General features: G+C 46.1%; 1 pseudogene; it reads right to left on the minus strand.

The window, feature by feature from the left end:
• Positions 1 to 6,148: 6,148 nt before the first annotated feature.
• On the minus strand, positions 6,149 to 7,070 carry LOC119927189 (annotated as a pseudogene).
• Positions 7,071 to 14,551: the final 7,481 nt, after the last annotated feature.

The raw sequence follows: 14,551 nt of genomic DNA on the forward strand, positions 1-14,551 counted from the left end.
AATGGGGATTCAATTCCTGTTCTCCCTCCTACTCCATGCTCCGCTTTCTCACATGGCTAGACCCTCCAGAAACTCTCCCAGGCAAGTGCAAATCTGTGTCCCTTGCTCCCATAGGAATAAATTAATCTATCATATTTATCAAGTGCTTACTGTGCGCAGATGACTGTACCAAGCACTTGGGAGAGGACAACATAATTGGTAGACACATTTCCTGCCCACAAAAAACTTTCAGTCTACAGGGAAGAAAGTGCTTTCTCTTTGCAGCACTGTGCATCTCCCCAAAATGGCCCCCAGGAGCTGCTACCAAGATCCCTGAATCTGTCAATAAATCAATCGATCGATCATTTGTATTTATTGAGCTCTTACTTTGTGCAGAGCACTGTATTAAGCACTTGGGAGAGTACAATACAAGAGAGCTGGCAGACAAATTCCTTGCCCACAATGTGCTTATAGTCTAGAGGGGAAGACAAACATTAATAGAAATGAATAAATTACTGAAATGTGCATAAGTGCAGTGGGGCCGAGGGTGGGGTGAATATCAAGTGCTTAAAGGGTACAGATCCAAGTGATGGGTGATGCAAAGGGGAGAGGGTGTTGGGGACAAGAGTTCATCATCTGAAGAAACCATCAAACACTTCATTATTGGAACACCTCCTTCCCTCTCCTCAGGGACAGGAAATGTATCTAATTCCCATCTATTTATTATCTCCCATGGTTCACTATAGTGCTCTGCACGCAGTAAGTGCTTAATGAATATTATTACTACTATTAAAAGAGGCTTTATAAGGGAAGACCTCCTGGAGGAGATATGCTTTTAATAAGGCTTTGAGAGTGGGAAAAATGATTGTCTGTTGACTATGAAGAGGGAGGATGTTCCAGTCCAGAGGCAGGGCATGGGCAAGGGGTCAGTGGTGAAATAGATCAGATCGAGATACAGTAAGTAAATTGTCCTGAATGATGTCAACAGGCTCGAGGGTTACCTCAATGCATGCTCAACAACTGTTGAGGGGAAGAAGCCGTAGGAGAGTGAGCAGTTGAAGATGGAAGTTAAGGAAGGAAAGAGGGAAGGGGTGAGAGCTTTTATAAGGTGGAAGGGAATGGGGTCTGATGTGCATGTGGAGGGGGTGGCACTTCAGAGGATGGAGGAGATCTCCTTTGAAGATATTGCAATGAAGAATGGGAAAGTAGAAGAGGGGGGATCGAGAGTACGGAGGATGTAGGAGGGGGAGGGGTGATTTTGGGGAGTTCAGACCTGAAGGTGTTAATTTTCCTGATGAAGTAGGTCGCCAGATTGTTGGGTGTGAGCGTTCGACAGTCCCCTTCAGTCCCCTTCTATTCTCCCTCTTCACTCATTCCATTGGAGAGCTCATTCATTCCCACGGCTTCAACTACCATTTCTAGGCAGATGATACCCAAAGTACATCTCCTCCCCTGATCTCTCTCCCCCTATCCAGGCTCGCATCTTCTCCTGCCTTCAAGACATCTCTAGTTGGATGTCCCCCTATCATCTCAAACTTAACATGTCCAAAACAGAACTCCTTATCTTCCCTCCCAAACCTTGCCCTCTCCCAGCCTTTCCCATCACTGCAGACAGCTCCACCATTCTTCCTGTCTCACAAGCCTGCAACCTTGGCGTTATCCTTGACTTCACTCTCTCATTCAACCCACATATCCAATCTGTCACAATATACCGTCGGTTTTACCTTCACAATATTGCTAAAATCCGACCTTTCCTCTCCATCCAAACTGCTACCACGTTAGTACAACACTCATTCTATCCTTCCTAGATTACCGCATTAATTTCCTTGTTGACCTCCTAACCTCATACCTCTCCCCATTCTTGTCATTATTTCACTCCTCTGCCCAGATTATCATTCTACAGAAAAGTTCAGGACATGTCACCCCGCTCCTCAAAAATCTCCAGTGGTTGCCTATCCACCTCCATATCAAATAAAAACTCCTCACTGTTGTCTTTAACACACTCCACCACCTTGCCCTGCCCCCACCTCACCTCGCTTCTCTCCTTCTACAACCCAGCCTGCACACTTCGCTCCCCTGGTGCAACCTTCTCACTGTGCCTCATTCTTGCCTGTCTCACCATCGACCCCCGATCCACATCCTACCTCTGGCCTGGAGTGCTCTCCCTTCTCAAATCCGACAATTACTCTCCCCACCTTTAAAGCGTTACTGAAGGCACATCTCATCCAAGAGGTTTTCCCAGACTAAGCCCCAGTTTTCTTCCTCTCCCACTCCCTTCTGCATCACCCTGACATGCTCTCCTTGCTCTTCCCCCCTCCCAGCCTACAACACTTATGTATAGATCTGTAATTTTATTTATTTATATTGTTGTCCGTTCATTTGTGCTCATGTTTGTCTCCCTCCTCTAGACTATGAGTTCGCTGTAGGCAGGGATTGTCCTCTTTATTGTTTTATTGTACTTTCCCAAGCACTTAGTACAGTGTAGCATGGCTCAGTGGAAAGAGCACGGGCTTGGGAGTCACAGGTCGTGGGTTCTAATTCATTCATTCATTCATTCAATCGTATTTATTGAGGGCTTACTGTGTGCAGAACACTTTACTAAGCGCTTGGGAAGTACGAATTGGCAGCATATAATTCTGGCTCTGCCACCTTTCAACCGTGTGACTTTGGGAAAATCATTTAACTTCTCTGTGCCTCAGTTACCTCATCTGTGAAACGGGGATTAAAATTGTGAGCCCCATGTGGGGCACCCTGATTACCTTGTGCCTCCCCCAGCACTTATAACAGTGCTTGGTACATAGTAAGTGCTTAACAAATGCCTTCTTCTTCTTCTCCTTTGCAAACAGGAAGCACTCAATAAATATGATCGAATGAATGAATGAATCGTGTTTCTACCCCAATCCATAAATGGTATTTATTATTAATAATACTAATTGTGGTATTTGTTCAGCGCTTACTATGTGTCAAGCACTGCATTGACCGCTGGGGTAGATATAAAATAGTCAGGTCCTACATGAGGATCACAGTCTAAGAAGGAGGGAGAACAGGTATTGTATCTCTATTTTGTAGATGAGAGACCTGAGACACCGAGAAATTCAGTGACTTGCTCAAATACCACAGCAGATAATTGGGGGTGGGGGGGAGAATGAATCACAACCCAGGCCCTCTGCTTATAATGGTAATTTATTGAGCATCTACTAAGTGCTCCGCACTGTCCCAAGCACTTGGGACAGTAAATACCACAGAGTTGGTAGACACCTTCCCAGCCCACAAGAAGCTCACAGTCTATCAGGGGAGATATATTGAAAGACTCACCTGAATGCATCCAGCCCCATGCTGTCAACAGCTTCAACTGATCTGCTTGTCAGCTCTCTCCCCCTTGTGAGAAATGATCTAGAGTTCAAGGGGGAACATCCCTCCCTAAATCAGCACCAAGCTCCCTATCTCCAGGAGAGACCAACAGGGAGGAAGAAAGGCATTATTTTCTGCAGTCCCCATTCCAACAATTGCCGATGGTGGGGGTATTTAGTCATTCATTCAATCAATTGCATTTATTGTATTTACTGATAGCCCCCATAAAGGGGCCTGGGACACAACCGCTATTAATGCCGTGAGGAAATTCCGGTATCATGCACCCAGGAGCAGCTGAATTGCATCAGAAGGGACTGGGATCCACAGTGTGCATTGCTGCCTTGGTTTCCAAGGATATAGAAGTTGGATGGCTAGGAGGCGATTGGAAAATAATCCGCCAGGGAATTGGTGTGGCAGGAAGAAATCCCAAGGAGCCCAACTGGCATGGGAATGAGAAAAGGAGTGGGCTAGGTCAAAGCTACTTCGAGAGGAGAATCATGGGTAATGATACAAGTAACATTAAGGGAGTCCTGTCTCCCTTCAGTGCCAGGAATCCATTCATTCAATCATATTTATTGAGCACATACTGTGTGCAGAACACTGTACTAACCACTTGGGAGAGTACAATATAATAATAAAGACACACTTTCCCTGCCCACAATGAGCTTGCAGTCTAGAGGACACTAGAAAAAAGATTCTTTGGCCCCTCTGGTGTAACCCCTTGTCCCACTCTTTTCGTTGTACACTACCTGTGGTGCAACATGAGCTAGTGGACAGTACATGGGCTGGGATTCAGTAGACCTCCTCATCTATAAAGTGAGAATAAGATACCCACTCCCCCTATCACTTTGATTGGAGACTAGGTCCAACCGGATTATTTTATACCGACCCCTTCATTTAGTACCTAGCATGTGCTTAATCAATCAATCAGTCAGTGGCATTTATTGAGCATTGACTGAGTGCAGAGCACTGTACTAAGCACTTAGGAGAAGACAATAGAGTGGGAAGGCATGTCCCCTGACCACAAGAAGCTCGCAGTCTAGAGATGAAGGCAGACATTAAAATAAATGGATACATTACGGGTATGTGCATATGAGTGCCTATGTAGTAGTGCCTATGAGGTTGAGGGTGGGGTGAATATCAAGTGCTTAAAGGATAAAGATCCAAGTGCAAGGGTGATGCAGAAGGGAGAAGGAATAAGGAAAAAGAGGACTTAGGTGGGGAAGTCCTTTGGATGGAGTTTTAATTTTAACAAGTCTTTGAAGGTAGGGAGAGTGATGATCCATCACATACGAAGTGGGAGGGAGTTCCAGGCCAGAGGGAGAATATAGGCAAGTGGTCAGCTAAGAGATAGACAAGACTGAGGTCCAGAGAGTAGGTTGGCATTAGAGGAACTGAACAGGTTTGGGCACAGAAGACCTGGGTTCTAATCCCAGCTACACCTCTTACCTGCTCTGTGAACTGGGGCAAATGACCTAACTCCTCTGTGCCTCAGTTTTCTCATCTGCTAAATTGGGATTCAATACCTGTTCTCTCTCCTAAGAGCCCCATGTGGGACCTAATTATCTTGTATCCACCACAATGCTTAGTTCAATGTTTGGCACACAGAGAGTGCTTATACCACAATTACTATCGTTATTATTACAATGAAGTATGTGGGTTGGGTTGTAATAGGAAATCAGGAAGGTAAGGTAGGAGGGATTTTTCCTACTGGTAGAGTCAACTTGAATAGGATTTTTCTCAACCTGAGAAAATCTCCTGGACTCAAGGGAAATAGGGGCATAGTCAGGGAAGACCTCTTGGAGATGTGTTTTTAATAAGGATTTGAAGGTGGGGATAGTGATTGTCAGATATGAAGAGGGAGGGGATTGCAGGCCAGTGGCAGGACGTGGGCTAGAGGTTAGTGGGGAGACTCCAGTCCATACTTCAATCTGCTGCCCGGATAATTTTTCTACAAAAACGTTCAGGACTCGTCACCCCATTCTCCACAAAATGCCAGTGATTGCCCATCCACCTCTGCATCAATCAAAAACTCCTCCCCATTAGCTGTAAAACACTCAATCACTTGCCCAATCCTACTTCACCTCGCTACTCGCTTACTACCACCCAGCCCACGCACTTCGCTCCTCTAATGTTAACCTTCTCACTGTGCCTAGATCTCCCCTACCTATCTGCTGACCTCTCACCCACGTCCTGCCTCTGGTCTAGAATGTCCTCCCCCTTCAAATCCGATAGACAATTACTCTCCCCTAACAAAGCCCTACTGAAGGCACATTCCCTTCAGGAGGCCTTTCCTGACTAGGCTTCCTCTTTCCTCTTCTGCCACTCCCTTCTGCATCACCCTGACTTGCTCCCATTGCGCGTCTTACCTCACAACCCCACAGCACTTATGTACGTATCTGTAATTCTTTTATTTATATTAATGTCTGTCTCCTCCCTCTAGACTGCAGGCTAGTTGTGGGCAGGGAATGTGCCTGCTTATAGTTGTACTCTCCCAAGCGCTTAGTACAGTGCTCTGCACACAGTAAGTGCTCAATAAGTACGATTGAATGAATGAATGAGATAGACGAGATGGAGGTACAGTGAGTAGATGGGCACAAGAGGAGTGAAATGTGTGGGCTAGGATGTAGTAAGAAATTAGGGAGATAAGGTAGGAGAGGGCAAGGTGATTGAGTGCTTCAAAGCCTATGGTAAGGAATTTGTGTTTGATGCATAGGTGGATGGGCAACAATTGGAGGTTCTTGAAGAGCGGGGAAACATGGAGTGAACATTTTGGCCCAGAGTTGTCCCAGGTCCTGTCCACCGTGTCATCAAACGATCACAGAGGGAGCTTCTTCCTGATCCTCTTCAGTGTCTCCTTGATATCTTTGTTCCTCAGACTGTAGATGGCAGGATTCAGCATTGGAATGATGACTGTGTAGAAGATGGACACCACCTTGCTCTGCTCCATGTTCGAGATGACACCGGGTTGAACGTACATGAAGAAGACAGAGCCATAGACCCACAGCCACCAGGTAGGAGACACAGGTGGAGAAGGCACTCGTCCGTCCCTCTGCCAAGCGGATCCTCATGATGGTAGAGACGACGAGAACGTAGGAGATTGAGAAGATGGAGAAGATGCCCATGATAATGGAGCCACATAGGCTGATCAAGACCATCTGGTTGGTCAACGTGCCAGAGCAGGACATTGTCAGGATCGGGAGGACGTCGCAGAAGATGCCGTCAATTTCAATGGACCCACAGAAAGGTAACTGGAAGCACATGGTGGTTTGGATCACGGCGTTGACCATTCCCCAGAGGTACGAGCCCCACACCAGCAGCTAGCAGATTCCATGGGATATGATCGTGGAATAGTGGAGGGGATCGCAGATGGAGACGAAACGATCGTATGCCATAGCGGCCAGGAAGAAAGCCTCTGTCGTCCCAACGAGGGAGAGGAAGAAGAAATGAGCAGAGCAGTCAGGGAAGGAGATGGAAGCCGGCTCTTAGAGGAAATTAAGCAGAGCCCTGGGGGTGATAGTAAAGGAATAGCAGGCGTCCAGGAGAGACAGGATGCAGAGGAAGGAGTACATGGAGGTGTGAAGCTGGGGGTCCAGGCTGATGATGGCGACCACTCCGAGATTGCCCACCACGGTAACACCGTACATGACCAGAAATGTTAGAAATAGCATGCCTTGCAACCAAGGCCCACCTCAGAACCCCAGAAGGATGAACTCAGTGATGGTGGTGAGATTCTCCATAGCTAATGCACCCCGTCCAGGATCTTCTCAAAAATCTCCAGTGGCTACCAATTAACCTACGCATCAGGGAAAAACGCCTTACTCTCGGCTTCAAGGCTCTCCATCACCTCGCCCCCTCCTACCTCACCTCCCTTCTCTCCTTCTGCAGCCCAGCCCACACCCTGCGCTCCTCTGTCGCTAACCTCCTCACCGTGCCTTGGTTCTCGCCTGTCCCGCCGTCGACCCCCGGCCCACGTCATCCCCCTGGCCTGGAATGCCCTCCCTCTGCACATCCGCCAAGCTAGCTCTCTTCCTTCCTTCAAAGCCCTACTGAGAGCTCACCTCCTCCAGGAGGCCTTTCCAGACTGAGCCCCCTCCTTCTTCTCCCCCTCCTCCCCCTCCCCCTCCCCCCAGCCTTACCTCCTTCCCCTCCCCACAGCACCTGTATATATGTATATATGTTTGTACGTATTTATTACTCTATTTATTTCATTTGTACATATTTATTCTATCTACTTTATTTTGTTAATAAGTTTTGATTTGTTCTCTGTCTCCCCCTTCTAGACTGTTAGCCCGCTGTTGGGTAGGGATCGTCTCTATATGTTGCCAACTTGTACTTCCCAAGCGCTTAGTACAGTGCTTTGCACACAGTATGCGCTCAATAAATACGATTGAATGAATGAATGAATGAATCTTCTAATGGGGTCTCTTGGGAGAACCGGTGGAGACACCCTGGGCCAGTTGGGTCACCACTGTTAGCTGATAATCATGGCAATAACAATAATAAGTCACAATAATCATAATCATAATGGGATTTGTTAAGTGCTTACTAGGTGTCAAGAATGGTACTAAGAGCTTAAGTTCTAGAAGGGGAGAAAGGCATTAGTATACATAAATAATCTACTGATCCTCTAGACTGTAAGGTCGTAGTAGGCAGGGAATGTGTCTGTTTATTGTTGTATTGTACTCTCCCAAGTGCTTAGTCCAGTGCTTCGCACACAGTAAGTGCTCAATAAATACGATTGAGTGAATGAATGGGGCTTATCTTATTTAATGCTGTTGAGTTATTTCTGACCCATAGAGACTTCATGGACACATCTCTGCCAGAACACCCCACCTCCACCTACAATTGTTCTGGTAGCATATCCATAGAGTTTTCTTCGTAAAAATACAGAAGTGGTTTACCATTGCCTCCTTCCATGCAGTAAACCTGAGTCTCCACCCTTGACTCTCTCCTATGCCGTTGCTGCCCAGCACAGGTGAGTTTTGACTTGTAGCAGATTGCCTTCCGCTAGCTAGCCACTGTCCAAGCTAAGAATGGAATGGGTAGGCCTCTGCTTGACTCTCCCTCCTGTAGCCAAGATTGGTAGACTACTGGATACTCTCTAGGTGCGATCCTGAGACGGTAATGAATGGGTAGATAGAAGATAATCAGGTCTCACAAGGGGCTCACAGTCTAAGTACAAGGGAAAATAGGTATTGAATTCCCACCAATTTTCAGCTGTATGAGTTTGGGCAAGTCACTTAACTTCTCTGGGCCTCGGTTACCTCATTTCTAAAATGGTGATGAAGACTGTGAGCCCCACGTGGGACAATCTCATTACCTTATATCTACCCCAGTGCCTAGAACAGTGCTTTGCACATAGTGAGCACTTAACAAATGCCATTATTATTATTATTATTGAGAGGCGTCAAAGTGGGGCGGCAGGCCAGCAAAGAAGGGACGGGCTAGAGAATAGGGTGGCCATTAGGCCGTTTTTTCATCGAAGACATGTGGGCGTGGGCATGGGCGAAGAGGGGTGCATGTTACCTTAAAAAATAAACTCTATTCCTTAAGATAAAGATCAGGTTCCGGGGGAGTGGGGGCGAGAGGGAAGCAGGATGGCCTAGTGGATGGAGCCCGGGCCTGGGAGTCAGAGGAGCTGGGTTCTAATCCCGACTCCATCACTTGTCTGTTGTGTGACCTTGGGCAAGTCACTTGACTTCGCTTTGCCTCAGTTCTCTCATCTCTGAATTTCATACAATCTTATTTATTGAGAGCTTACTGTGTTCAGAGCACTGTACTAAGAGCTTACCATGTACTAAGCACTGGGGTACTTACAAGCAAATCGAGTTGAACACAGTCCGTGACCCACGTGGGGCTCACAGTCTCAATCTCCACTTTACAGATGAGGTAACTGAGGAACAGAGAATCAAAGTGACTTGCCCAAGGCCACACAGCAGAGAAATGGTGGAGCCGGGATTAGAATCCAGGTCCTCTGACGAAGAAGAAGAAGAAGAAGAAGAAGAAGAAGAAGAAGAAGAAGAAGAAGAAGAAGAAGAAGAAGAAGAAATATTTGTTGAGCACTTACTGTGTGCCAAGCACTGAACTAAGAGCTGGGGTAGATATGTCATGTTGGACACAGTCCCTGTCCATGTGGGTTTGGTGGGTTTGACAGTCTAGGTAGGGGGAAGAACAGATACTGAATCCCCATTTTGTAGATGAAGGAACTGAAACATAGAATAGCAAAGTGACTTGCTCAAGGTCATGCATCAAACAAGTGGCAGAGCCAGGATTTTGTTTATGATAAATTTTCTCAATGTATCCTCATAATAACCGTCTGAAATAGGAAGAGGTGGGGAATATTTTCCACACAGAGATTAGGGTGCATCAATAAATCAATCATATTTATTCAGTACCTATTGTGTGCAGAGCACTATGCGAAGCACTTGGGAGGGTACAATATAACAGAGTTTCCTGCCCACAAGAATAAGTATTTAATCCCATTTTGCAGATAATGAAACTAAGGTACAGAGTATTTAAGTAACTTGCTCAAGGTAACACAGCAGTCAAGTGGTGGAGTTGGGATTGAAACCCAGGTCTCCTGACTCCAGGGCCTGTCCCCTTTGATGACAATGACCCGTAAATTCGCTTTTGATAGGCTTCCCTGCCATTTGGCATCGAATGACAATAACCAGTTTCCCTGTTGAAAGTGCACTTGAAGCTGGTCTCTCTTTTTGCAGTGGGTCTAGGAGTCACAGCCTTATAGGAGAAGCAGCATGGCTCAGAGGAAAGAGCAAAATCCTCTGAGTAAGCTCATTATGGTCAGGGAATGTGTCTGCTAATTCTGCTGTATTGTAATAACCCAAGAGCTTAGAACAGTGCTCTGCACGTAGTACCTGCTCAATAAATACAACTGACTGATAGTGCAGGCTCTGTCACTTGTCTGATGTGTGACCTTGAGCAAGTCCCTTAACTTCTCTGCCCCTCAATTCCCTCATCTGTAAAATGGAGATTAAATCTTCCTCATGCCTATTTAGGCTGTGAGTCACATGTGGGATAGGGATTGTGTCCAATCTAATGATCTTGTTCCTAACCCAGGACTTAGTAGATTGCCTGGCACTCAGTAAGTGCTTAACAAATATCATTAAAAAAAAAGATTCATCACCCACAGAGACCTGGTACTGACTGTGTTCTCCTTCCATGCGGGTTTCTGGGATGAAAGCAATCTGGATTCTCTAAGACCTGCACCTCTTTTTTCTGCCCCCTACCAAAGGGGCCTGGATCATCCCCAGACCATTTTAGTACCAAAGGCTTCCCAGGTTGTGAAGGATCATGTGACCCTCTGTATTTTAGGATGGATAAGAGACTATGCCCTCTCTCAGAGTCACACCTGTAGAGTTTCCACTATTCTACCAGTCTCGGCTATGGGAGGGAGAGTCAAGCAGAGGCCTACCCATTACAGTCCTAGTTTGTACGTGGCTAGTGAGTGGAAGGCAATCTGCTGCAAGTCAAAACTCACCTATGCTGGGCAGCAGTGGCATGGGAGAGAGTCGAGGGAGTCGAGGGCGGAAACTCGTGTTTACTGCATGGAAGGCGGCAGTAATAAACTGCTTCCATATTTCCACCAAGAAAACTCTATGGATACCCTACCAGATTGATTGTAGATGGAGAGCGAGGCATTCTGGGAGAGATTTATCCATGGTGTCACTATGGGTTGGAAATGACTCGACGTCATAAGACAAGCCAAGAGAGAGACTATGGATTTAGAGGAATCAGAAGTTAGAATCTGTATTGTTAGAGAAGCAGCATGACCTAGAGGAAAGTGTAAGAACCAAAACGTCAGAGGACATGAGTTCTAATCCTGCCTCCACCACTTAGCTGCTACGTGACCTTGGACCAGTCATTTCACTTCTCAGTGCCTCAGTTACCTCATTCTGTGAAGTGGGGATTAACACTTTGAGCTTTCTGTCCAACCAGATTAGTTTATATTTACCCCAGACCTTGGAACAGTGCCTGGCACATAATAAGTGCTTTAAAAATGTCATTAAAAAACAACCCCAGCTCTGCCACTTAAGTTCTGAATGACCTTAGGCAAGTTATTTAACTTCTCCGTGCCTCACGTACCTCCTCTGAGAAATGGGGATTCAATACCTGTTCTTCCTTAGTCAATCTTATTTACTGAGAATTTACTATTCATTCATTCATTCATTCATATTTTCTGAGCACTTACTATGTGCAGAGCATTGTACTAAGAGCTTAGAAGAGTACAATATGACAATATCCCTCCTACTTAGACTGTGAGCCCCATGTGGGACCTGATTATTTTGTGTCTACCCCAGCCCTTACACAGTGCTGGCACAGAGTGCTGGGTGTGCTTAACAAACGTCACAATTATCATTACTCTGCTCAGCACCCATCAAGTGCTCAACAAATTCCACTGATCGATTGTAAGAATGAAAAAGACCTGGAACAGGGTAGGAGGGAAACAGTGGTGTTTCCAATATTGATGGTTTTCCAGGTCTGGAACAGAGGGCTACACTTGACAGAGGGCTGCCCAGGTCATTTTCCTACAGCAATGTTCAGGCAATGTTTGCCCACTCAAGAACCTTCAGTGGTTACCCATCCACCTCTGCATTGAACAGAAACTCCTTTACATAGACTTTAAAGCAATCATTCGCCTTGCTCCTCCTGCCTCACCTCACTGCTCGCCTACTACACTCAGCCTGCATAGTTGGTTCCCCTAGTGCTAACCTTCTCATTACCTTGATCTCGTGTATTTCACCACCTACATCTCTCCCACGTCTTGCCTCTGGCTTGGAACATCCTCCCTCGTTATACCAGGTAGACAATTACTCTCCCCTCCTTGAAAGCCTTATTGAAGGCACATCGTCTCCAAAAGGCCTTCCCTGACTAAGCCCTCCTTTCCTCTTCTACCACTCCCTTCTGGTTTTCTGACTTGCTCCCTTTATTCATCCCCTCTCCAAGCCCCACAGCACTTAAGTACAAATATGTAATGAATTTATTTATATTACTGTCTTCCCTTCTAGACAGTAAGCTCATTCTCAGCAGGGAATGTGTCCATTTATTGTTGTATTGTACTCTCCCAAGTGTTTTGTGCAGTGTTCTGCTTAATATATAATAATAATAATGTTGGTATTTGTTAAGCACTTACTATGTGCCAAACACTGTTCTAAGCACTGATTACAAGGTAATCAGGTTGTCCCACGTGGGGCTCACAGTCTTAATCCCCATTTTACAGTTGAGGGAACTGAGGCACAGAGAAGTTGAGTGACTTGCCCAAAGTCACGCAACAGACATGTGAGGGAGCAGGGATTAAAACCCATGACCTCTGACTCCCAAGCCTGTACTCTTACCACTAAGCCATGCTTCTTCATACGATTGAATCAGTGCATGAACTTGATAGCCTCTGTGACATGCTCTCATTGTGGAAGGAAGAGATGGCTAGGTTTGGGTATCTATTCCCGCCTATACTTTTGTTGCTGGCTTTGAATTTCAAACAGCTCATTCACACATGCAAATGTGACTGAAAAATCTAGTGAGAGATCAGCTGCGTTGTATTCAGTCAAAGATACACACAATACCGTCTACTTTTCTACCCTTTTACCCTAATAGGCTGTGACAGTACTTCCCTTCTCTCCTTTCTCCTTTTTCAATCTTGTCTCAAAGCCCTTCAGTTAAGCTGTCCAGGTATCCTGTGATCATCCATTCTCCTGACGACTGCCTACCAGGCTCCAGTAGAATTGTCTTTGAAACTAAAGGCAAAATGTTCATGAAGGAGTCCTCTCCTTCTTTATTAAACCCTCAAAAACCCATTTCCCTGGATGTTACAGAGGAGAGAAGCAGCATGGCCTAGAGGATAGATCAAGGCCTGGGGAATCAGAAGGACCTGAGTTCTAATCTTGGCTCCACCACTTGTGTGCTGTGTGATCTTGGGCAAGTCATTTCACTTCTCTGGGCCTTGGCTACCTCATCTGTAAAATGGGGATTAAGACTCGTTGTGGGCAGGGAATGTATTTGTTTATTGTTTTAGTGTACTCTCCCTAGTGCTTAGTACAGTGTTCTGCTCACAGTAAGAGCTCAATAAATATGACTGACTGACTGTGAGTCCCATGTGGGGCATAGGCTGTGTCCAATCTGATTAGCTTGTACCTACTCCAGGGCTTAGAACAGTGCTTAGGAAGTGCTTAACAAATACAATTCATTTCCTCTGGCCCCCTCAAAATGAATACATCTTTCCTCTCACCTCAGGTCCACAGTGCCTGTGAGGATGGGTGTGGGTCTCTCTCTCTCTCTCTCTCTCTCTCTCTCTCTCTCTCTCTTTCTCTCTCTCTCTCTCTCTCTCTCCCTCTCTCTCTCTCTCTCTCTCTCTCCTGGGGCTCTGTTATTCTGCTTCCCTACTGAACGTCCATCTGTCTCACTGAGCCCAGCAGCAGGTGGGCACCCTGGGGTGGCTAGAAATGGGTTTATCTGCCGGTAGTGTTGCTGCGTTGAGATCACCACCCCCCAGCGGTCAGGTGCCAGGAGATTAGCTGAACCCTATTCCCCTGTGCCAGGGTGGGAGAATCTGTCCCCAGAGAAGGAAGATCTCTCATCCAAGACATTGCCAGTGTCTCAAAGGACCACCAAGGACTCATAGGTTCCCGGCTGAATAACTACCCTTCTTTTTCCTAGGCAACCCATTTACCTGGTATAGGTATCCATGGGGTGCCCAAAACAGTTATTTTGCTGAGGGGCTGGCCTTCTGCTGCTCTGGACTCCGTGGAGGGAAGAAGTCCCAGTTAGCACTCATCCCAAATTCTCCCTTTATGTACCCAAGAGAAGCAATGTGGCTTAGTGGAAAGAGACTGGGACTGGAAATTAGAGGACCTTGGCTTCCAATCCCAGCTTCACTATTTTCACTGTGCATATGGTCATTGGCCAGAACAGAACATAAAATTTTGCAAGCTTGTCATGAGCAGGGAATGTGTCTACCAATTCCTTCATATTGAACTCTTCCAAGTGCTCAGTACAGTGCTCTGCACACAGTATGTGCTCGATAAATATGATTGATTGATTGGAATCATTCAATTGCTTATTCATTAATGTTAATGTCTGTCTCCCTCTCTAGAATGTAAACTCGATATGGGCAGTGAAACAAGTCTACCAATTCTGTTGTATAGCAGTATCTCAAGCGCTTAGTATAGAACTCAGCTCACATTAACCACTAAAATAGTATTGA

This window comes from Tachyglossus aculeatus, chromosome 4 (assembly GCF_015852505.1).
Source record: "Tachyglossus aculeatus isolate mTacAcu1 chromosome 4, mTacAcu1.pri, whole genome shotgun sequence".
Lineage (NCBI taxonomy): Eukaryota > Metazoa > Chordata > Mammalia > Monotremata > Tachyglossidae > Tachyglossus > Tachyglossus aculeatus.